Source organism: Caloenas nicobarica, chromosome 2 (genome assembly GCF_036013445.1).
Source record: "Caloenas nicobarica isolate bCalNic1 chromosome 2, bCalNic1.hap1, whole genome shotgun sequence".
NCBI classification, from domain to species: Eukaryota; Metazoa; Chordata; class Aves; order Columbiformes; family Columbidae; genus Caloenas; species Caloenas nicobarica.
The window spans coordinates 143,447,889-143,473,210 of NC_088246.1; the positions used below are offsets into that span (position 1 = coordinate 143,447,889).

At 46.4% G+C, this 25,322-nt stretch overlaps 1 pseudogene; it reads right to left on the reverse strand.

Annotated features, from left to right (window-relative positions):
• Positions 1 to 20,386: 20,386 nt before the first annotated feature.
• Positions 20,387 to 23,096, reverse strand: LOC135985037 (regulator of nonsense transcripts 3B-like; annotated as a pseudogene).
• Between the last annotated feature and the right edge of the window lie 2,226 nt (positions 23,097 to 25,322).

Sequence of the window (25,322 nt, forward strand, 5' to 3'; positions counted from 1 at the left end):
GGTTAAGCTCTGGGTCCTTGATGATGTGGCTCCTGTTATGGCAGGTTACCAAGAACTGCAAGTGTAGGACAGATTTAAGAGCTAAAGGTCACCAGCAGTGGAGAGCACATCAAAGTTAACCTGTGCTGACCAACACCTTCACTCTGAAGATGATACACTCTGGTGATACATTCTGGTGGGGGTCTAATGCAACGTGCTGGACTGCCAACTGTATAAACTCAGGATTTTGGAACTCCTAAAACAACTTCTTCTACAATCATGGTTTGCTTTTTAAACTCAGACTGAGATAAAGGTAAAGCTTTTAAATCTTGCATCAGCAGTTTTACTGCTAAAACAATCTCAAAAAATGCCTCGTTTTCTCAGGTGTACAGTTCTCAGATGATTTTGATGAAACTTACTAAATTATTCAGCATGAGTGTAACATCAAAAAAGTTCCAAGAAAATATATGGATTTCCAGTGTATAACCTAGTTATTTTTTAAAATTTCTGCTGTTAGCAGAGAATGAAAATCCATAATCCTAAAATGCTTTCCAGTCAAATTACCCAGAGATTACAGTGGCAGAATTCCCTGAATTTGGGGATATTTTTTTCCAAGATTATACCGAGAAAACACAGAGCTAAGAGGAGGCTTACAAATGAGGAGGATGTGGCCATGCTAAAATGAGAGCCCAAAGACTTTGCAGTACCTTTTCCATAAATTTGAGCCACAATGAACAAACCTCTGACAATGCTTGCTTTGAAGTACCATTATACTAAAACAAAAATCTGTTTGCCTCTTCCTATGACGAATTATTCAACTCCTCCCAAAAAAGGGGGAAAAAGAGAGAAAAGAATAAAAAATACCAGGAAGCACATAGATGCTGTTAACAAAATATGAGATAAATCTAATAACTTTTGGAATTTCTATAGAAATAAATTTTCAAGTGTTTTTCAACATAGGAAGTGTGGCCTCGGTTCACATGAAATGAATGTGCACAAAAAGGACACCAAAGGTGCCTGTGCAGCTGCAGTGCAATGAGCTGCAGCCATCCAGCGTGCAGGTGCTGCTCAGGGGGAACCACTATTTATCTAATTGTGTGCAGGGTTGTTCAGTTGTCACGTGCAACTCTAATAGTCATCTCTGCAGTTTTGACCACATTTTGTATACCTGGTTCTGTAAGTGGCCCTTCAGTCTGCATTTCTCTAATCTGCTGTCTCTGAACAAAGTATATTCTATCTGCAAGAGGGGAACTATGATCTGAAAATTCAAACAGGCATCGTTCATCTTGTGCGCTATCGGAGGGAAAAAAATTCTAAAGTGATATTAAATCCCTTAGAAGTTAAACACCTTTCATTTTCATCAGTTTATAAACAAGAGAGAGACATTAATATTTTACTGTGCTAGTATGGAAGGCTTGGATGCTTTTCTCCTCAACTAGAATGTCCCAAACAGTTATTTCTAACCATCATCACTTTAAAGTACTGTATTATACAGCTCCCTTGGTACAGATGTGTTTTATATGAGGTTGATACTTTCTCCACTAATATGACCATTTTATTTCAAACGTATTTGGAATGCAGCAGGAAAATATGCTGCTTCAAAATGCAACTCCTACTGCAGGAAAATCACCATAAGAAATTCAGCTGATCTCTCTATTAAAACAGATCAGAAAGAGCAGTCAGTATATGACCATTAATATGCATGAACATCAATAACATTTCTTTAGATGAAAGCTGTATTCTGTTCACGGGGCGCTGCTGGATGGGAATGTTTCTGAAGTGGTACGAGCAAACCCCCCCGTGGCTGGGTGGTGGTGGGAACACACTTGGTCCTGCCCCTTCCATCAGTGCTGCTCTGGAGCAGCCGCCCGGCCAAGAGGAACGGGTTTGGCGGTGGGCTAAGATCACGCCTACCCCAATTATTGCCCTGCCCCATCCTCCTGTGTGCCCTGCACAGGCAGCGTCCCTCTGCCCACATCCATCAGCCTCTGAGCTCCCAAGGGCAGAGGCTTTCTGCCCTTCTGGGCTGTACACTGCTGAGCACCATCCTGTGTCTGCCACCTTCAAACTGCCCCTTAATTTCCAGCTTAAAATTCTAAATTTGCTCAGACGTGACATTCAGCTTTTAGTGGCTTCAGAAACAATATTTTTTCCAGTTTGTCCAAACTGCTTTACCCTGAGTAAAATCTACAAAAAACCCCATAATGGTGATTCAGCAGGAGTTAAGATGGAGAGGAGTCTCCCAGGTCTTGCCAAAAACTAGCCTGACCTCTGAATCTCTGGACTGAAAACACGGAAAGAGGCCAAATGATATCTTGCGAAAATATGCAAGTCCTCAGGAGATGAGATGAATAACCTTTTATAATAGATTCAGAAACACAGCTTCCCTGAAGAAATGGTGAACAGGGTCCTCATTTTGGAGGTGGGATATAAAAGATAACTTCTTGGAGGTCTGTCTCAGTCACGTCAATGAGAGCAGCCAAATATAGCTTTAGAGATGGCTGCTGTACCCGAGCCCATCAAATTGGCTGTGGAAACCCTGAGCAGCCTCCCTTCCATCCTCTCAGAGCGGATGTTTACAATGAATAAAATACATAATTAGGCAAGCAGTTGGCAAAAGCCGTGATTTATCATATTAAGCAATTAAGCAGCACTGGGCTGATTTGGCTGCAGCTCTGAAAAATCTGCATAATGACACAGTGCCACTTGACATTAAAGATGAACTTTCCTCAGGTCTAATTTCAGCCGCCATTCATGGAAAGACCAAATTCCTTGGACCGAAGGAGCTGGGAATTTGCCATGCAGATGCAGACTGTCGCTGTCTGTCTCTGCAGCTGCTGTGGCTGCAGTGGGGCTGTGCCAGTCCCCAGGCACCAGAACCTGGGCACAGGGACGGGCTGTGAGCAGGGGCAAAGCAGCTCATTCCCGTAACGTGTTCAGACAGCTGTGCCCTCAGCATGGTTAGATGATTTTTGAGGACCTGAGGAGGTCCCTGTGCACCCACTGATTCCCTGCTGTGGGAAATGTCCCTTACCAGCACCACTGCCCATGGGTGCGCATCCTTGCTGTGCTCCTCAGCACACACCGTGCCATGGCAGGTACTTGTGTGGGTTTGGGTCAGTGTAGGGGAGATGGGAGAATAGACCCATAGGCCCTTCTGGCCCAGCGGACCTGGTGTGGTGGATTAGCTCTGACTCAGCACCACCAACTCCAAACCTGCAAAGCCATGTCCCAGTATGCAGCTGTCGTGCTTCCTCACAGAGGCAAGACTGATCCCACCTTAAACTGAGCCTGAAACTACTTTCTCCTAGTTTAGGGAAAGAGAAGGACACTAGCTAAGATGATGAAGCAGACAAGTCATCACAGTAATGCACTTGCTGTTTGCTTTTTATCTTTGTTCCATTAATGAACAATGAACAATTATTTAACTCTAACGGAGTCATTTTACCTCTCCGTGATCCTTTATGATTTCAGAGCAGAGAGAAGGAAATCAAAGCAAAACCACAAAGTCGCATGCCCATCATGTACACACTTAGGAACACTGACAAAAAATTTCTCTTTTAAAAGATCCCAGCTTTGATGTCTAACATCCTCTAGTTAAAAAATCATACATTAAATATGATTTTCTTCTCATTTATGCTGTTTAATTCCAGCCAGTTTAGATAACTGAAGTATTTAAGTTAATTTTGGTCTCTGCTTCCCCACACTCACACAATAATGCTTTGTTTGTAGTCTCCAGCATTGCAAGCAAAATGTTCAGGTAAACTCTTCATGCCTGGAATTGTTAAATGAGAAACCTTTTGTACACAACAGAGCTTGAAAGCCCATATAAAAACAAAAGGTATCATTATTTTAATCAATAACTAGCTGGTAATGGCAGGAGTTTTCAAAAGTCAATGTTTATTTCAAGAGTCTGACCTGAGATGCTGTAATGGGCGTTGAATTACAGGAACTGTATCATCATTTTGGCAAGGGGGTTTCACAGGAGCACTTTGTATTAGGTTCAACTCCACAATCGCTCTTCATGTTCCCTGGTCATTACTCCTCAGATGAAACGCCAAGGAGACGGAGGATCCCCCGTGCTTTGCCTCCAGCAGGGACACACTGTCAATACTGCTATTATCCCAGCCTACACAGGCAGAAAGGATTTTTTGTGCTGTCAGCGATCTGCACATCAAAACATGCTCAGTGCAGAAGCGAGAGTTAATGAGCTGCCTCCTTTGTGCAATTTTATCGGATATCAACAGATCTGGGTGTATGAAAGGTCTCTATGTAACTAAAGGCAGCAATGGAAAATTTTGGATTATGTGAAATATCACGAAAGGAACTGTTTGGGGTTTTTTTTAAGCAACACTTCTGCTGTACGGGTTTTTCTCTTCCAGCCCTTTCAGAGTTTTAAGACAACACAGCAAGCATCTTGCTGCTTAGCCAACACAAAATTCTTATTTTTATCTCCATTTTTACCATTTTTCTCCCTGAAAAAAAAAAAATATGAAGGCCACTCCAGAAAAACAAACTCAGCAGCTATCCGCTGTCATATTTCCCTTCAAACTCCTTCTCAAAGCTTACCTAGCTGTAATGCTTCTATAACATGCCATGCCTAGTCACTGATACACCCAAAGTAAACTTGCTGTTTGTCCTCCCTATTCATTTTTTCCCTGTTTTCACCACTATTTCCAGGTTAGATATAGCTCTGCTGCCCAACGTGCCAGGTCTTTGATCAACGGGCTGGTTCTCAGGGCAGAAGTGCCATTGATATGGAAATGCAGGGTGGGTTAACCACCCCAGGAATGCCTACTCCATGTCTTAACATTTACATCTTGCACTATTTTGCTTCTCTATTTGTCTGAGTATTGGCTTCCTGCTTCCCACATGTTCCTTTTCTCGGGTGTTCGAGGACAAGGAGAGGACAGAAGGATGGTGGGGGGATGCTCCAGGGGTTCTTGTTCACCCAACAGTGCTGGGTGCTTGGCAGCGTTCATGGGAGCAAGCAGACCCCAAAGTTGTCTTCGTGTCCCCCCTCCACCTACCAAGCTGTAGGGGGAAGGTGGAGAAAGCCATGAAAGGGAGAAATATGTACGACTGGAGTCTCAAACTTTCAATGGATTTTGATGCAGCAAATGTTAAAAAGTGCCTTTTTAAAATAAGAAAAACAAAATAATGATTCTGCAATATTTTATAGCTCTGAGATAGCTCAAAGGCTTTTCTCAAAACAAAGCTAACACTGCGCTGACAAAAATGCTGATTTATAGCCTAAAAGGTGACGTCATCAAGTTCAGAGCACTCAGACCTCCGTGTATGCACTTATTCCAGGAAACAGGAGCCAAAGCTCAACCTGAGAAGAAACAGTCGTGTCTCTGTATTATTTGATCATACAAGACTCAAAAATCATCTCTTCTTTGGCAGGATGTGACCTGATTTTATTCCTTCTGCCTTAGAAGCACCGACTCCTCCTTAGAGCAGCTCTGGAAGCTGTTTGACAAACACCATTTTCTGGTAACTATGAGAAACCCTTTCCTCCACAAGTCTCATTGCAGTAGGCAAATCTGATGTCTGAGATGCAAGACTAAATAAAAGATCCAGGTTGGTGCCACTGATGAGCAGTTTACAGCATGGATGTTTTGCTGCTGTGGCAGCTTCTGGGGTGTAAGATGCACCAACAGGAGGAATTTTAGCACTGGCAGAGTTGCCCAAAGGGCAGGCACAAAGACTTCAGACATTCTGACACCTTGCCTGATTCTAGTCAACATAGCAACATATATATGTATATATCAATGAGAGAATATGACTCTGTCATTCCCTGAGCAGATGTAACTCTGCAGACAAACCACAGCACGTATCTGGCCGAAGGATGAAGTTACTGTCTGCAAACCTATGTTCAAGAGCACACTGCAAGAGCTCTTGTTTCTTGGAGACATCCAGGGAAACACCTACTGCTTGCAAGTTAAAGTTATTTTCCTTGTGATCATCCCTGCAAACTCAACCCTGAAACAGAAAACTACATCTCCTCCTACAACAAGTGCCTCCACGGCCCAAACAAATCTTTCACACGCATTGGTGTGACTCTACGGATTTATGTAGGGTAAACCACAGATTCAAATCTACTCTCCTCCCTCTCAGCTGGCTCTCACTCTTATTAGAACTAAACTACCTTTCATTGCACACACTGATTCTGTTTCTGCTCCTCTATGCTGCTAAGTTGACGCCTAGCGGAATTTATCATGACCCTGAGGTTACAAAACCCTGTAGCTCCATAATGCTGTGACAGGACCCCCTCTGGCCTGGCCTCTGTGATCTCCCCCCCTCTGCACACTGGTTCCATCTCTGTTTTTTACCTTGACATAACTTTTGCTCCTAGTTCACTTCTTAAGGGATCACAATCCTGTCCATTGAAGCCAAACAGGTTTTCTCCCCTAACCAACCTGACTGTCACTGTTTCCTTCCTTCCCATCCCAGTGGATGCTGGGGATGTATTTTAGGGAACCTCTTTGGGAAAATCCTTGTCTGAATCTGTGCATTAGTCCTACAGTCACGAGAGTTGCCTTTCATCCTAATGCATCACTGTCATGAAGAGTTAGTTATCATCACTGTGTTTCTATAGGGTGGAAACCTCAGAGCACTGTCTTTTTCTTGCAGAATAATGGTATGTGTGTTCCTTATTTCAGTTCCCTGCCATGCTTCTTCTTCATTTGCAATTTTTTGGCTTTGTGTTTCCCATATGTTAGTGATTACTTCTGCAGTTACACCCAAGCTGACAATTTTGCTGTTAAGGCTGAGATCTTGTTGGTTCAAGTGGTGAACCAGGATGCACAAGTAAATGTATTTGTTAAACAAGGCTTCTTAGCAATTTGTTTAAAAACAGAAAATCAGACATGTAATGAAGTAGTTAATTAAGATTTGAAACGTATTGTTACCTCCATCTGGCCTAAGGATTAGCCAACATGTGGGGTCTTGCCAGGTTGTTTCCACTACAATACAATGGATGATAGAAGTCGAGCACTTCTTTGGTGCAACGATGCTTATTTATCATACAAAACGTACACAGAGTCTTGTTTCCCTGAGCACAGAGAGGAAACAAACAGGAGCAGGTTCCTTGCTCAGCAGCCCAAGTCTGCCTTTCCAGGGAGCACCGTGCCCAGAAGCGGCTCTGTCTCTTGGCTTTCTCCCAGCAGTTGCTCGCTCCTGGGTCTCTTACTACAGCCTTTCAGTGACTCCATAACAAATGCATTCCTCTGGAAAGTCAGAGGGTTATTTTTAACCCCCCCCCCCCAGCTGTAATCAATCCATCGCCCAGCCCAGCGTTTGCCAGGGCCTCTGGGGAAACCCTCCACCCACGCGGCTTGGCTTCTGCTCGGGCCTCATAGGCATGGCCAGGTGCTGCGCTGTAATTACACAGCAGTACGTTAATTGTGGCTGCCACTCAGGATGCCAAACTACTGTTGGCCTGGGCTTCCAGCAGAGAGAGAGAGGGAGGGTGCACACTATGGTGACGATGAACACCTGGCAGTATGAGGTGCAGACTGCACACCAGCCGTGACTCCTTCAGGTGGACCTGTTTATCTGCGAGGAGCGAATAGAGACAGCTCAGGCCTTCTCAGCTGATGTCCTCCCAGAGTATATATGCATGTTCAGCTCTACTGCCCCTGGGCCATCCCACTGGTGGCCCGGCAGCCACAGCCAGCCAGGCAGGGATTTCTCTCTGCCCCATCCTGAGGTACTTACACCTGCCTCAGTCCTTAGCCCTATGCTTGCTCACTTGCACTACTCCGCAGACTCATCACATCAACCTCCAGGGCTGTGAAAGCTGGACAACGTGGCTCACAACTCAATAGATCCAGATGAGCCCTTATGTGGTTTCATTCCTGCAAGTCACACTCGGGAAATGCAACAACGAGAGAGTTAACTGGAGTCTTTTCTATTTTCACAGTTTAACAGTCAGAGCAAATTAATACTTGGAAACAAATAATCAAGAGTCCTGAAGATCCCTGAGAAGACAAAGTGCTCAAGAAAACAGGGAAGACGTTGGTGCCGGGACAGGTCAGTGAGGAGCTGCCAAGAGGTGGCTGTAGCCCTGCCCGGGAGAACTGCGGGTCCCTCGCAGCGGGAGGGGAAGCTGTGCAGGGGCAAGTGCCTCACCAGCAGCAGCCCAGAGGAAAGCATTAAAGGCACTGACCTTTCCACTCGCTACAGCTTTAATATCTGAATGTAAACATTTATGGAAAGGAATCAGCCAGCAGGAAAGGAGGAGCTGTGGTTGTTTGGGGCTGGGCCGGGACTACCAAAGAAAATTCAGACCAGAACAAGCAACACCAAAGCTGCTGAAGGTGCTCGTCCCATAATTCATTAAAAGAGGAGTCCAAAACTCCAATTTTAACCTGTCCTTCAGAAGGAAATCCTTGTACCTTTAGCAGAGAGGGTCACAAAATGAGCAGCCTTCCTACTACAAGGCAGATGCCAGGTTCTTCCCCGGTGGATATTTCCGCGCTCCCGCCCCTCCAGCCCCCATTTCTGCCTGACTGCAGCAGCAGGCAGCTTACCTGCGCAGCGCTGGCCCCGTGCACAACCCAGTCCAGAGACAACCTGAGCACACTCGTGGCTGCTCGTGGGGCTGCAGCAGCGCGGGAGAGAGGCAGCTTGGCTGGGCATGAGGAGAGAAGCCTCCATCCCCTGGCCGCTCAGCTTTAAGAAGCGGTTTGTGACTGTCCAAGTGCAGCACGGGCACAACCGGCAGCATGAGAGGCTCAGCAACATCTGACTCTGGCCAAATAAAATAAAACAAAAAAAAAGGCAAATTCCGTTCCTTAAACTTCAGAAAGGCTGTAGCCACATCCCTCGGTGGCCTGACCAGCCCCTCCGCGAGTCCCTCCTCCAGCCTCCCTGTGGGCTCTGCTGCTCCCCTCCAGGCAGCCCTGTTGGTCCCCCATCCCTGCAGGAGCTGGGGAGCGGCTGCCAGAGAAGAGGCAGCTTGTACCTGCTCCTGGAGACAGGCTACCTCCCTTTCCACACAGAAGTCTCACTGGTAGCAAGAGCATCAGCTCCTCACTGCATTACTCATCAAATGAGTATTTCCAGACCCAAAACACACACCATGCCTTTGGAGAACGGGGGAAAGGCGGTGGGGTCCCCGCTCCCGCTGCCCTGTGACAGGGCCAGCTGCACTTCCCCCTTGCTCCTCAGCAGCAGCTGCATTTAGGCAGGCTATTAATGCATTTTATGGGCCTTAAAAATCTGTTATGGAGCATAAAACGGCTTTCAGGGAAAAGAGAACACACCCTGTGCTTTCTCACCAATTAAAACCGATGAGCCACAGTGGCTCAGCCAAGATATAACAATACAATTAAAATAAAGTGAAATGTTTCAAAGTGCAAGTGGTCGGACCAACAAAAAAGTATTTTCCCACATAACAGAACAAAAATAATTAAATGAAATGCTGCTTTTCAGAGCTGTACAAGGAGAGGGACGTCTAGAGATGGAGGGGAAGTGGTGATGTTAAAATACAAATCCACAAGCAACCACTTTGCAACAGAGCATCCAGCTCTAAGCAAGGAACACATCGCCTACAAAGTCAGCAGTCAGACAACTGATGCCTTCTTTCTGGTAAAGACCATTAAAAATGCCCCAAACACACAGAAGAGAAGGGAGCAATGCACCAAGACAGCCGCAGCCATTGGGTGCTGTGAGCTGGTGCTGCCACAGACAGCGGGGAGCACTGGGCTGAGCACGGCAGCTCACACCCAGCACCGTGTCTTCCACAGCCACAGAAAGGCGATGGCCAGGCTGCTTTGGAAAAGAATGAATGAGTGTATTATAAATGTAAGGTTTCACACAGAGCAAGTTTCCTTAGCGCTGGTGCCTCGACTCGCCAGTCTGAGGCTGGTGCTTTGGAAACACAGAGCAAGCAGGAGCTGCAGCTCTCTGTGAGGAACATCTGGTGATTAAAGGCCAACCACACAGAAGCGCAATCCCAGACGGACTCTGCAGGGAAAACTTAAGAATATTAACTTTAATATTGACTTTTTATTATACAGCATTCCTAGAAATGTGACTCTGATCCAGGCCCAGCAATTTAAAGAGATTATCATTGAGCAATTCAGCCACCAAACCCACTTAGGCTCTCATGGCTCCCATGCAGAGCGTGCTCTTAAACATTCAGTCTTTTGTTTCTCACCAACATTTACACCAATAATAGGATAAGGAAAACACAAAGTGTCATTTCTCCATAATTCCTGTGTCTTCCTCTGCTGGAGCAGACAAACAAGCCCTGTCCTTCCAGCCACATGGGTGACAAGAGGAAGGCAGGTGAGGATGAGGAGCAGTTGGACGTCATGCTGAACATCAGCGGTGCATCCCAGGAGTGTGGCACGGGGCTGGAAGTGGCTGATTCAGCCCAGCTGCTGGCAGCGCTGCCTTCAGACATCATCTCAGATGCAGGCAGGATGGCAGCCCCGAGCTCTTACCCACCTGCCCCAGTGCCTGTGAGGACCAGGATGCTGTCAGGAGTGGGTCACAAGTCCCTGCTAGGCAAAGCCACAAGACATTTGCTAACATGCACACTGATTTGCAAGTGACTGTGTGCGAATAGTCTTGGAGAGCCAACAGGCTGCCCCTGCAGCTCCAGCATGTAGCAGTGACAAAGAGAAAATCCATCTTTTAGTTAAAAATAAAGTCTAGAATATCGATCACTGCATGGATCCCCCTAGATCTCCTTTACTCACTGCTAACACTTAGCAAATAATGAGTAAAACACAAGACACCATTTATCCTCTTTCTTTTCCATTCTGGAGGTTGTGCTTCTTTTTTGTTCTCCACAAGATTTTTTTTTAGGTGTATTGAATCATTTTGCAGTTCTGAAGCCATTTCAATACAGATGCTCTGCCTCCTACTGCTGTGAGCCCATCATGCTGCTCTGTGACCACAGCCACTGTAAGGAAATAAACCTTGACAACATCTCAGTGGAGGAACATTTGGAAGCTTTTAAGAAACAGCAGTGCCTGTGGCAGAGCAGTCTTTCCCACTGCCATTGACAGATGGAGGCGGAATAGGCTTTCTTCGTCTCTTTTTAGAGAACAGATGCAATGGCAGCAACAATCCGCAGACCAAATAACAAGCATCTCACCCAGTTTATGCCCAAACTCCCATCAGGCAAACTTCTTCCAAAGGAAGATCCTGGTGCAGCCCCAGCTACCCTCCTGCAGTGCCCTGCCAAGACCTGTTTGCTGCCCTTCTTAACATCTGGCACATTTCCCATACTGGCGTGGTCACTCCTTCATGTCGTCTTACCCCGGCAATGACCCTGGCCAGCCCATTTCCCAAAACAGCTTTGTGGCAGCTGTGGGGACGGCACTTCATCCCTGCCAACATCACTCCCCGGGATGTCAGCTCTTCCCCCATCTGAAAGGTTTCTCACTCTTCTGTTGTGTGGAAGCCTTGAAAACAAAGACCAGAGAAGGAACTGTGCCAACATGGCACAGGCAAGGCCACATACAAAGAAAAGTGACTTTTTTCTCCTACTTTTCAATCAAACTTGGAGTTACAGTCAGCAGTAATGGAAGACATTTCAGGCAGAAATGGGATTCGTTAACCTTTATTCACACCTCTGTGTGTGTCCTTTCACACACAGTAATTAATGGCTCATCCTTCTTGCAACCTTACTATACTCTTGATATTGGCTGTATCTTCAGGCTAGTTCTCTGTGGGTTGATTAAAATGTCTTTGTCGGCTACAAATCTACAAACTTTTAGCCTCCCAGAATATCTTCTTGTATTCTGATACAAGATGAACAGAAGCTTTTTTGCAAATATATACGATACATATATTATTATTTGCATATATTTATTATATTTTTATTATCTATATACATAAAAATATAAAATTTGTTTTGTAATTTTGTCCCTTACTGCTCCTTTTAGTAAGAGAAAAGCTTAACAGGCCTCTTGGGGTGATGACTACCCAGCACTTAATTGCATCCTTTTCAAGAAGGGCTGAGCAGACATGAGCACAGTCAGGTAGCTGCAGGACACTTCCAGTTGAGCGTCCACATTGCCCCTCCACTTCTCTTCCTGAAAATGTGCTGGTTGCCTTTTGGATTGCTACTGCAGCAGGAAAACAAAAGCCTGTCCTGAGCCATGCAGAAGGATGGCCAGAGATTTCTCCTCCCCAGCACCCCCCTCCCCAGCAGCACCTATAACTTAGACTCTAGAAATGGATGTAAGTATTTCACATTTATTCCCTAAATAGGGCAAGCAGGGATTGTCCGTCCTTTCTTCAACTCAGCAGTAAGCCACTTTAGTACATTTACTGAGAGCTAAAAATAGACCGCCCATGCCTTGTCTTCTACTGAGTCACTAGCAGTTTTCTGACCAGTCCACAGTTGCATAGCAGATGGTTGGGCTCCAGTTCAGAAGGTGGGGGGAGTTTAACTCCAAGCACTGGCACGCTCGCAGACCTCATCCATCACCTCACAAGAGTGTGGTCCTCAGAAAACTATGGGCAATATTCTTACTAAGGGGGACACTGGATATCAGGGGGTCACAAAGGTGGGCTTTGCATTACCTGCAGGGCAGGCAGAAGCAACTCTTCTGGCCCTCAGGATCTCTTCACTGAAGCAGAGCCTGAAGTGGAAGAAAACCTGCACCGTCCCAAGGAAGGGGACATTTCCCAGGCAGCAGAATGGGCACATCTCAGGCTCAGCTTTGGAGACTCCACTGGAGCGCAGCCAGCTCGTGCACAAGGCAGCAATAAGCAAACACAGCCAGTGCTCTCTAATGACCAAGGCAAACAGAGAGGCCTCCAGTCCTGCGCAGGACTTTGTCCCCGTAATCTTGAGAAGATGAGCCAGAAATGTACCTGTAATTCTCCTACCCGAGCTGTTGGTTCTTGTGCAGCCCTTCCAGTGGGAAGGGGACCTCTGGGGATGGGCACTGTGGAAATAACGTAGTGCCTCGGCCAAATCTCTAACCCGGCGCCCCTCAGCCACCCTTAGCTGGGATGACTTGGCGACATGGCCAGGTTTGGCAAAAGGAGGTGCCGGTGCAGCTCAGTGACCCGGCGGCAGCTCCTACTGCATCGCAGAGCCCTGCAGATTTCCACAGCACGTGTAAAGCCGGGGGGAAGCCCAGAGCAAGGCTCCGCATTCTTTTAAACAGCTGACAAACCAAAACGAAGTCCCCTCTCTGTCGAGGGCTGGACCATGGGCTGCTCTCCTGACACCTCGCCTGGGAGGGAGAGGCTGGGACTTGTCCCAGGGGACCAGGGGGTCCTGGACCAGCACCAGGCTGCCCTGGTGCCATGCTCACATAACATGCCTAGCAACCCCTTCTTAAACAGAAAGCTAATTAGATTTCAGTGATGACACAGTATGTTTTATTGGCTGGAAGAGGAGACAAGACTTCTGCTGTCCTTTTCAGGATTGCCCAAATTGAGTCATTTTCCCAGCTTTCTCTCAGCTTGAGAATGATTATTTATGTATTTGTTTATTTAAAGTCTGTTCAGATTTTTTTAATTAAAAGAGAATAAGTATCATTTCACTGAAAAAAAAATCCCATTTTAAATATTCTAAGCTGAGCTCAGCTTGACAGCAAGAAACTGGGCGTGGGGATGTCAGAAGAATTATTTATATTGGGTAACTGTTGCCAGCTGTTTCTGCTAGACTGTTCAATAAATCAGTTAGTCGTGGGTTGCTATTTAAAAAAGGTCTGAGTTCAGAAAATTGAAACCTGGGCTGGCATACGCTGTGGCTTCCCTGGGTTTGAAGCAGGTCCCTTGGGACCCCAGCACTCTGTCCGGCATCTCTGTCCATAGGCACGCATTGAAGGAGAGAGGCACCCAGCATGGGGATGCTTTTCACAGCAGGCATCGGGACAGCGGTCAGGACAAGTGGACAGGATTAAAAGTCGCCTAGGACCCTTTCTTTCTCTACGGGCTGTTAGGCACCTTGTTGAAATCCCAACCAAGTGACCTGGAAGGCTGGCACTCTGGTGGAAAAGCCAGGCTCAGTTTTCAGCCAGGACCACCACAAGAACAGGGAGAGATGTACCTGGGGCTTCATCCTGGGTCTGTAGCTCTGACGGAGCAAAGCTTCATGGCCAGGGGTGCAAAACCACACAGCCAGCTGTAGAAAAGCAGTCATGTAACAATCCATTTGCAAGGTAAAGGTTTTGATGCTGCACCAAAGTGCAAAGAAAGCAATATTGTGCTACAGAAAAAAATCACTGACTTTTCGAGCCATGGCAATGGCTCTGGTGGCCTGGTGTTAGCAGGGCATGGTGGCAGGAAGACATTTGCTGCCCACGATGCCCCATGTCCTGAATGCCAGGCACCCGCAGGGGTGGCAGGAGGGGCCTGCGCTGCCCCGCGATGCTGCGGGACTGCAGAGGACCTGCTGGGAGTTATCCACCCACCCCAGCCCCGCCACCTGCCAGAAACCTCAGCTGCATTGCAGCACCCAGGGGTTAAAAGCACCTCGGGGTCACTGATGTGGAAGAAGGGAGAAAACCCAGAGTGCGTCCAACACATTACTGCAGGCTGGAGCAGGGGTGTTGCACTCAAGTGACCAGGCTGTGTCGCAGGACGTGTTGGAGGACGTGGGACCCACGCTGATTGCCCACCCCTAGCTCCCCAACAAGGTCCCGAGTTTAACTGTGGCACAAATAGGTCATTTCTTAGGGTCACAGCACGAGGCAGGCAGAGGAAAAATCCTGTCCTCGGGGCAGAAAGCACTTGAAGTGAAAGACTGGACATGAGCCGGCAATGTGCGCTTGCAGCCCAGAAGGCCAATTGTATCCTGGGCTGCATCAAAAGGAGCGTGGCCAGCAGGTCGAGGGAGGTGATTCTGCCCCTCTGCTCCGCTCTGGTGAGACCCCACCTGGAGTCCTGTGTCCAGCTCTGGAGCCCTCAGCACAGCAAAGACATGGGCCTGTTGGAGAGGGGCCAGAGGAGGCCACAAAAATGATCAGAGGGCTGGAACAAGCCTCCTGTGAGGACAGGCTGAGACAGTTGGGGCTGTTCAGCCTGGAGAAGAGAAGGCTCTGGGGAGACCTTATTGCAGCCTTTCAGTACTTAAAAGGGGCCTATAAGAAAGGTGGGGACAGACTTTTTAGAAGGGCCCGTTGTGACAGGACAAGGGGTAATGGTTTTAAACTAAAAGATGGGAGATTCAGGTTAGACATGAGGAAGACATTTTTTACAGTGAGGGTGGTGAAACACTGGCCCAGGTTGCCCAGAGAGGTGGTAGATGCCCCATCCCTGGAGACATTCCAGGCCAGGCTGGACGGGGCTCTGAGCAACCTGACCTAGTTGCAGATGTCCCTGCTCATGGTAGGGGGTTGGACTAGATGACCTTTGAAGGTCCCTTCCAACCCGAACTATTCTATGATTCTATGAAGTAATTGCTTGCCTCACATGCCACTGTAAAATCAGGGATAAAGTGGCACCTGAAAGACTTTTTTCCAGATGCTGGAGCAAGGGGATCAGACCCACAGCCTTGTCCCTATACAATAGATCTGCTCCCCCAACCACTCATGTCGATTTTTTCCATGACCTGCAGCCTGGCAGAGGGAAGCAGACGTTGAGAATAGGCAGGTTATTAGAAGGAAATCTGATTTCCCTCGAGCCTACCACTTGTCCCACCTGTCTCTCTGCTTGTCTTTTCAGCAGCCAGCAGCAGTTACCGTGCACACCTCGCACTCCCCTCATTTTCTAGCTGTACCGGGACCAGCCCTAGTAGGAGGTTCAAATAATTGTTTTTACAAGATCCACTTTCTGCAGAGCCTTTTGAAGGTCGTGCTGATTATTTCCTCCCGAGCAAGCAAAGCACCATGTAATTATTGCAAATGTCACCTGGTGCAAAATCACTTCTAGTCAATCATCTCAGCCTGGAGATAACTGCCGCAGCTCTTTGCTACCACAACAAGTCAAACAGAAGTGATGAGGCGTCTCATACATCTCCTGTCAAGACTCATATATTCCTTTGAACATGATAAATTGGTTAAATAACATTCACGAGAGGCCAGTCCATAGACCCCTTGCTCAGCAGGATCTGCACACTGGTGGATCACGCAGGACCCTGCTCCCACTGTGGGTGTTCACACAAGGCAGAACAGGTTGTGCCTTTTTAATTCAAAGTGCAAATAGAGTCTGTAGATTTGCTGCCTCTCAGCCACTGCAGAACAGGTGACTCAGTGACAATACACAAATTTAGCTCTGGCAGGAGGGTCAGGCACAGGAATGCGACTGGCTCCAGTCAGGCAGTCCTGGCAGCAAACAGTTTCTCTGCGTTATCAGGGTCCTGAGTGAAAAGCAGGTAGTACATGGCATTAACAATATTTATGGCACTTAACAGTTTTTGCTGTAGAACTCAGGTTCTGTTTAATCCTAATTTGTGATGCGCAAATGTTTCACATTTAGTTAATGTTTGAAGAAGATGGGTTTGCTCTTTTTAAAAGACTTACAAAGCTTAAGAGCAAAGATAATTCAGTGACATCAGCTGCAATTAATGTATTTAATAAACTGGGGGAACCCAACATATCAGAAAAAAAAAGAAGTCCGGCTATCTGTTCCAAACTTTTGTCATAAATAATCAGAGTTGTGATATCAAAATACATTTTATTGAAAATGAGCACTTAGTATACCATAATGATGAGCAACAGTATAAACATCTCAACAAGAAAATATGCTGGTTCCGAGGGCAACTGGATGTGACTGAGACATGATGCCAGCCTCATATTTAGCACAGGACCCAGGAGACTGTACTCCCATACATGCGCAACTTTCAAGCATCTATCAGGGCTGCAATGCACAGCAGAATTAATGAAGCAAATTTATCTGCTTACATATGTGTCTTGTCAGAAATATTGCCAGGAGTAAAAAGGATACACTTGACAAGAGATAAAAATATTAGTGTCACTTTAAGTTACCAAAAGGTTGAAGAAAAAGCTTTTGAGGGCTTCACATGGATGAAATAGAGAAAAGAGCACTGGTGCTGAATTACTGTGTAATTCAACTAAGGGCACACATCCCAAAATGGGTTGCTGCCATAACTCAGATGCACCAAGTTACCACATACCACAGATATTTATCCTGTAGCATTTGTAGCTGCCATCTAAGGAACAGTAATGAAGATGACACCAGGAGGAAGGATCCTTCTGCAGCAGTGCTGGAGGAAAATTACTTCATACAGATTTCCTTTCCCTAAGTCTATGCAGTGTTCTGGCCCACTTACTGAAGATGTCAAGGAAAGCAACATTCACAGATTTTGGAAAATACAGTTCCAAGCACCAGTCTCACACAGGAGGATAGCGTCACATATTAATGCCCTGGCATCCACATGCTGACTCATAGCCAAGCTGGTGTCCTCTGCAAATGGCTTTAATGCAAACTTCCATCAGCAGCAGACATTTTAACAGGTTTGTTGAAAAAAAAAAAGCCATCTACAAGATGAAAATCTCCTTATTAGAGTATAACATATAGTGGAAATCAATTCACTGTTTTACCTACAGGAAAAAAAACTAAGGGCTTGTGGACCACCTGCTGGGAGGTTTGTTACTGGGACCAACAGATCAGTCAAAAAATATGCAATAACCAAAAAAATTATTACAGCAGCTCTCTGATATTTTCTAGCCTGCAAAGATAAATCAGTGAAACAAGGTTTCAGCATCTAGGTGTTCCTGCTCCGGCAGGGGGATTAGACTAGGTGATCTTTTGAGGTCCCTTCCAATCCCTGACATTCTGTGACTCTGTGATTCTGCGATAAAGTTAAATCCAGCATAGCCCAGAGGCTCTTTCTCACAAATCAATATGTATGTTACTTAGCAAATGCTGCCAGTTTCACGCGTTGGGTTCCTAATGGTGTGGAGCTGAAATACTGTAGGAGACCTTGCTCTGACTCCAGGCATCCATGAAAAGTATTTCTCATGTCTTGCGTTACCTTTTGCTGGTTCCTGTTCCCCACGGCCCAGGAGAGGACAGAGCTGCGTCTGTGGGACCAGCTGCACAGCCTGGCTGGGACCTGGGCACTCCCGCAGGGGATGCTCAGGGTCCCTCCTGGTAAAGAAGGATTGCCCTCAGCCTGGTCTATTGACATCAGAAAACTACTTCAGAAGACTTTCTGTACTTCTGTTCCTACCCTAGGCTTCTTTTGGGAAGTTCATGACTCGCAGCTGGGATGTTGCAATACCACAAAAAGCACCTTCTGACGCCAACTACTGATGTGACCTAAACCCAGTGATGGGTTTCCCCATGGAGGGGCTGAGGGCTGAGCTGCAAGACGGGCTTAGCTGCTTGCTCCCCCCCAGCACTCCTGTGTGCCTTCCCCCTCCCAGCAAGAGCTGCTGGGGGGACATGCAACAGCTCTGCAGTGGGTGCCAGGGTCCCCAGACGGGCCGGAGAGAAGTCGCTCATCAGATTGAGGGCACCTTCAACTTTGCAATATGCAGTTTTAGTGTTTGAAATTAAGAGATTTTAAGAGGGCCCTTGAGGGTTTTAACATTTGTCTGAAAAGTATTTGGCAAGTCTTGAACCAACAACATAATTCTCTCCATGTATCCCAAAGCTCTGACGAGATACATCTTTAGCCTGAATTCCTTATTTTTAGAGCAGCGTCTAGTACTTGGTCACATTAACCTCTACTATATTTGCAATTTCTGCTTAAAAATCTAGAATACTGCTTCACCTGATGCATTTTCTTCAAGACACAGCTTTTCCAAAGCGAGATCCTGATACTGATCTTCCTGCTGAATCAGGGAGCATGCTGTGGATGCTCAATCACCCAAAACAAAACAATCCCTAACAGATAAATTACATGTTTTGAAATAAATTTCTCAACAATAGCTCAGCTAGTTTGAAGTGTTTGCTTTTTACTGGGTAGAATTTTTTCTCTCTTTACAATTTCATGGCCATGTAACTAAAGAAATATTCCTTTGAAGGCCACAGGCACGTAAAGCCTCAGCAAAGGATCTATTGTACATTAGTCTGGCAGATGCAATAAATCTCATTTAAGTGCTTCAGAGCTTGACAATACTTTAAAATGGCCAGGAGCAAGCTACCAGTTGCTATTGCACTCGTTAGTCTCTTAAAAATGATAGAAGACTAAAGATGTCATCAAACATGAAAGCTGACTTTTGTCCCAGCCTTTATCTGGCCTCCTTGCTGCAGATGATTAAGTTTTTTGTAAATGTCATTTTTGATCTAATTCCTACAGCTGCAAATTCTCTCTGTCACCATCATCTAATTTCTGATCACAATTATTTTCAACTCCCTATTATAAAAAACTAGTTCCTAAAAGGATATAGGTTTTTTTGAGAAAATAGGGTTTTTTCCCAGAGAATTTCAGGTGTATTTTTTTAAGTTGAGTCATTTGTTCAGAGGTGACAGGCATAAAGACTTCACCTAGCCAGCAACCAGTTCTTCAATTGTAAGCTTTCAGTTTATTTTCAGACAGAAGTGAGCAGTCCACAAGCTAGAAGTGAAAGGTACTCACTGCAGGCAACTGGAAGAACAAAAAAACCAAAAGTTCATCTTCCCATTTGCCTGTTTGTTTACACCACACCACAGGTTACTGTTCCTCTATGCTGCAAATACGGAAATGCCGCATCTCCCACTTTGTCCCCTGGTCATCCCAGGCGTGTTCCCTCTGCAAACACAGATGCTGGGGTGCACTGAGTAAGAGATCTTACAAAGGATGGCTGGAAAACCCCACCAGTGGGGTGACCCCCATGCACACGGGGCTGTGGGGTTACCTCCGAAGAAGGCACCAGGGGAACAGCGGGGTGCACCTCGGCTGCAGCATTTGGCCGCCACCGGAGCGGTGGTAGAGAAGAGCAATGCAGAGGCAGGAAGGAACTGGGAAGGAACTGCAGGCCCTGGCTTTATTGCTTTGCTCCGCTTTGCATCTCCTCAGCCTTTTTGTCATTAGGTGAATATGGTGGTGATTGAAACCTCCTCCAGCCCCAGACAGGCATGGTTAACAGTGCAGTAGGGCTGAGAACAGGTTCCTCAGACCCAAAAGTGAAATGATTTAGGAAGTGATTGAAAGCAAATGTTGCTGCTATGGGTTCAATCCCAGAGTCGGCACTGCATGACAGTCCACCAGTCCACCAACGGCATGGCCAATACACAGCAGCTAAATTGCATTTGGAAAGCAATTTCAGCCCTGGTGATCAGCACTGCTATTAAAGCGCAGCCAAGGAACTGATGAGCTTTATGTTTTACCATCCCCTAACAGCTTTGTGGACCTGAAGCTGAGTGTCACGCTGACACAGAGAGCAAGTGAGAGGGAGCGCTGAGGCAGGCGGGTGTTACACTGCGATGTGGGGGGCAATGCCTGAAGGCTGTGGTCAGCACTAGAGAAAAATGGCAGGATTGTACCAGGAAGTGTCTGGGATGTCTCTGGGAAGAAGGAATTGATCAGAATCTATGCCTGAGAGTCACTCTGCAAGAATAGAAACGAGTTAGAAAGTGTAAGCAACTCAGCCCCCCCGCCCTGCAAAAAAATAAAAGAAAAAATTTATGAACGTGTTTTAATTAATACAACGTATTTCCCCTAAATATAGTCTTTCCAGTAGGAACTCCCTCCTTCCTGTTCTTACTTACACAGCACATTCTATAATTTACCATATAGTTTTAGAAAATGTTTCAGACAATCTACATTTTCCATGCAACAGAGCTTGTATTTTTTTCCCTTTTGCCAGGCACAGATACAGACACAAATTCTCCTCTGGCATTGGCTCGCAGCAGTGGATACAAAAGAGTCTATTGCACTTCCTCACTGCTGGTAATACAATAATTCAATAAAATAGGAATGTGTGAATGAGCAAGGCTGGTCTGAGAACACAGTCTAAGAAGCTGACAAGCAATCAAAAAGAAACAGAAAGGAAGGCCAGAACACACACAGCCTTGAAAACAAGCCCTCAGGCACTCTAATGATCCCTCTTTCTGGGGCAAAAAGACCTGCTTTTTCCCCATCTGGGTTTATTGTAGTATTGAGCATCCTTTCATACAGAGGAAGGAGTCAGTAGCACACGCAGGGATGCGTGTGTCCGTCCATGCAGAAAACAAAGACCTTGGTTTTCAGTGTTGCATCTTCTCAGTATCCTCTGGGATGACCTGCATCTTTGCCTCTTTCTGGTGGTGGGCATTTGGGTTGACGTCTTGGTGACAGCCCGTAACTGCGCGGCTGTACTTGCTTTTCCTTCTGGCTGGATGCAGCACCAAAGTTTTTGAAAACCCACCACACAAGATTGCAGCTGAGATACAGTCACAGGAAGACAAGAGAGAAAAAAGGAAACAGACAAACAAAAACTCATATTGCTAAACTACTATCCATGCTGATGGACTTTACGGTCTGATTTGACAATGGTATTTTTAAGATATATTAGGAAAGACATCTCTGCAACTCTCCTCCATAACGCTGGCACTGCTCTGGGTAATTGCAGGCACTGGCTGAGCCCTCATTGAGCAGAGTTACTGCAGATCAGGTGCTTGGCAAGAGGCAGGGAGTGACCTGTTCACAATGTGGGTGCACAGAAAGAGGCGTGAAGGTGGCTGGGTGCTACTTGAAGTGCTCCCTGGCATCTGAAGGCTCAAAGCTGCCATCTTTCTGTCACCTGAATACAGTTATCTACCTTCCCCAGCACACAGAAAAGTGGGAAGGCAAGGACTGCAGTGAAGAACTAAGCAGGACATGGGCTTGATGCTGCTTGTGGGGCAGGACCAGATGGCATGTCAATGTCTGCACCTTCTGTTTTCTCCTTTGAAAGGTACAGGACATGCTGCTTGGGTTGGGAAGGAAGGATGAGGAGCAGCAGTGTTTCTTCTGTTGTTCCTGGAAACAAAATCAGTGGTTACTTTGGTTACTTTCTCAGATTTGTCCGTGCTGCTGGTAAAGTCTGTAAGATCACTTTTCTTTCCCTTTTCTCTGAATAAGTCTCTCTCCTTTTTCACCTCTTCCTCTTTTCTTCTAAAAACCTTCTCTTTCTCAAAGCGCTCTTTCTGCCTCCGATGCTCCTCTTCTTGGCGTCTCAGTTTCTCCCTCTGTGCTCTCTCATACTCTCTGTCTCTTTCAAAATCTCTATCTCAGTCTCTGTAGTCCTTTACACACTCATCTTCTGATTTTTTTGCCTTCTCTTCTTTTGTCTCCCCATCAGACCATTTGGCGGATGCACTACTCACATTTTTCCCCCCTCAGAGTCTCTTTTTCCAGTTTCTTGGATTTTTCTTTTTTCTCCAAGTCTTTTTCATCTTTTTCAGGTTTTTTAAGTAGCTTAATCTTTGGTTCTTCTTTTGATCTGTCTCTTTCTTTTTCTGGGCATCTGTCTACTTTCTTTGGCTTTTCTGCTTCTTTTCCTTCTCTCCTCCTCTTTCCATTTTCTTCTTTCTTCTTCTCTTTGTCTTTTTCTTTCAAATTCTCTCCTCCTCCTCTCCCCTCCTCTCCTCTCCTCTCCTCTCCTCTCCTCTCCTCTCCTTTCTTTTTTCTTCTCTCAATCTCTGTTTATTTTTCAAGAAGTTCAATAAAGGATTAGTCTTTTTAGCTATTAGCTCTTTATTTCTTGCCTCTATTTCCTCCAGCAAAGTTTCAGGAGTGGAGTTTAATTTTTCATCATCTGCACTGTAACTTTCCAAAAACTTCTTGTACTCTGGATCATCTTCAATAGTTCCAGTTTTGGCATCCTTTTTCTTACTCTTCTTTTTTGCAGCTTTTTGGAAAGGTGCAAACTCAACTATGGCAGCATATTCCTGACCTTTGTGATCAACAAAAAAACATAGCCGTCAAAGCGGTCCCTGAAGAGGACTGTGCCTTCCTGGTTTGTGAAGTTGATGTAGGCTCTGGGGAACATGTGCGGGTACAAGCTGGAGTCATTGGCAAAGAACTCGAAGTAGTCGTGCTCGGGCAGGGGCTGCAGGTGCTCCTCCAGCTGCTCCTTCCTCAAGCTGGGCGGCAGTGGGCGGATCACCACCTTGCTGAGCGTCTCCTTCTTGTCCTTGGGCCGCTCGAGGCGGTCGAGCTTGGCACCACCGGTCCTGCCATCCGTACCCGTGGCGGTGTCCGACATCAGCAGAGCCCCCGGCCCGGCGGCGGCCCCCTGCTGCTCCTTGGGCTTGGCGTTCTCCTTGTCCTCCTTCATCCCAGCCGTGGGATGACCAGTGCTCTGGTCTGACCCTCTGCCTGCCATCTCCTGTATCTCCTCCAGGATCAGCCCTTCCTTCTGGCACTGCATTGGGGCTGTGATGGGGAGGGAAAAGCAGCGTCCCCTCTTTAGTTTCAGGGCACTGTGAGTGCCCAGGGCAGCATATATTCAATCATTGCCCAGCCTCAGAGCTAGGCGGGTGTCCACCATGCTTGGGAAATATCAGCTGCTTCAGCTGATGGAACAGGAGTGTCTGTATGGACTTGTCCTCATTTGAGTCCTTGTCCCTGGGGCAGGCAGCAAGCTGCTCATTGACACGTGGTGGGTTGGCAGAGATGCAGACCCTGCTCCCAGAAGGTTTTGCAAAGGGACACAGACGGGGAAAGTGAGAGGTCAGGTCACTCTCTGCAGCCAAGCAGCTGAGTCTCAGCCATGCCAGGAATTAAGCTGTCTGGATCCCATCCACAAGCATCTAAAGCACTCAGTGCTCAGGCTTCTTAGTTGATCTAGGACCTTTTTGGTGGATGCAGCAGGTCAAGCCCTTGTTTGGTGCAAGCGGGTACCAGTTCTGCAGCAGTCACAGAGATTTAGGTCAGATATAAGGCCTGACTGATTTTATTGACACTCACTGGAGACTGAAGCGAATGCTGCAAAGCCAGCTTTAACAAAATCAGACCTAAGCTTCTGCCAGTCATCCCCATAGCCTGCAGTAAGTTCCTGGCAGCGTAGACCTCGCTGGGCTCCAGCAGCCTCATTGCACAGCAGGCACAGGCAAGCTGCGGCCCCCAGCACCTTGCACAGGCCCCAGGTTTTAGTGTGCACTTTACAACGCGCATCCACCATGAAACAGACCAGTGAAGAAACTTGTTCTGGGCTCTCAGAGCCCACCGTGGGATACCAAGCTCATCTCCAGCCCACAGAGACAGTGAGAAATGAGGGCACTCAGTATGGTGCAAGAAGAGTCCTGAAAAAGGGTTATTTGAAAAATAAAACCAAACTGGTCAGTAGGGATGATGCATCTGGGAATGAACGCTCCTACCCATGGGGTGCCCTTCATCAGGGATCTCTTTCCACTGTAATGCTCCTCAGAAACAGTGTGCCTTGCGCTGAAGCATGTGCTGCTGGATGTTTCACACGCTCCAGAGGGGTAAAGTACAGCTCTGGCTTCTGCAAATGTGCACTGCAGAGAAGAAAAATACACTGCTGGATCATGTGGGGTTTGTAAGCCTGAGTTTGCATTCCTAAAATACTTCAGTTTTAATAACCCTTTGGAGTACGATTAAATTTAACTCCCTGTAGCAAAGGCGTGCCAGCTATCACCTTGGGGTTTCAAATTTGTGAAGCCCCATCCTTTTGAATTAGATTACTACCAAAAAAAGGTCAAAAATCCTCTTAGTAGATGGTTTCACAAGAGAAAATGTAAACAAATTCTGCAGTCCAATATGAAGTAATACTAGTGTCCAGGCACTGCCAATATTTCACTTCCTATGTAAAAAGTAGTGGGCTGATATTATCTGCAAAGGAAGTCAAATAAGCTGATACAAATTAAGGCTTTTTAAATAAACAGGAAGCCTACCATCATATCTACACTTACAGTCTAGACTAAGCCCAATCTTTTAACTGTTTAGTATATTGGCAATAAGTACTGGGAGAATTATAAGTTGGTATATAAACAGTTAAACAAATGACCGCAGTTCTAATACAGTGAAATAATGCTCTCACAAAGAAGAACGCCCAGATATTAAAAAGAAGCCCAAATTCTCCAATGAGTTCTCATTGCAGACCAGACTAGAGATTTTCTTCACATCGTATGAGGGGGGATCTTATCAATGTTTATAAATATCTCAAGGATGGATGTCAAGAGGATGGGACCAGACTCTTTTCAGTGCTGCCCAATGATAAGATGAGGGGCAATGGGCACAGACTGAAGCACAGGAGGTTCCATCTGAATATGAGGAAAAACTTCTTTGCTTTGAGAGTGACAGAGCACTGGAACAGGCTGCCCAGAAAGGTTGTGGAGTCTCCTTCTCTGGAGACATTCAGGACCTACCTGGACAGATTCCTGTGCAATCTGCTCTGGGTGAACCTGCTTTAGCAGCTGGGTTGGACTAGATGATCTCCAGATGACCCTTCCAACCCCAACCACTCTATGACTCTGTGATTCTGTGACATGCATATTCCGGACATCAGATAAGGACATGGACTATGCCTGTTCAACTGTTA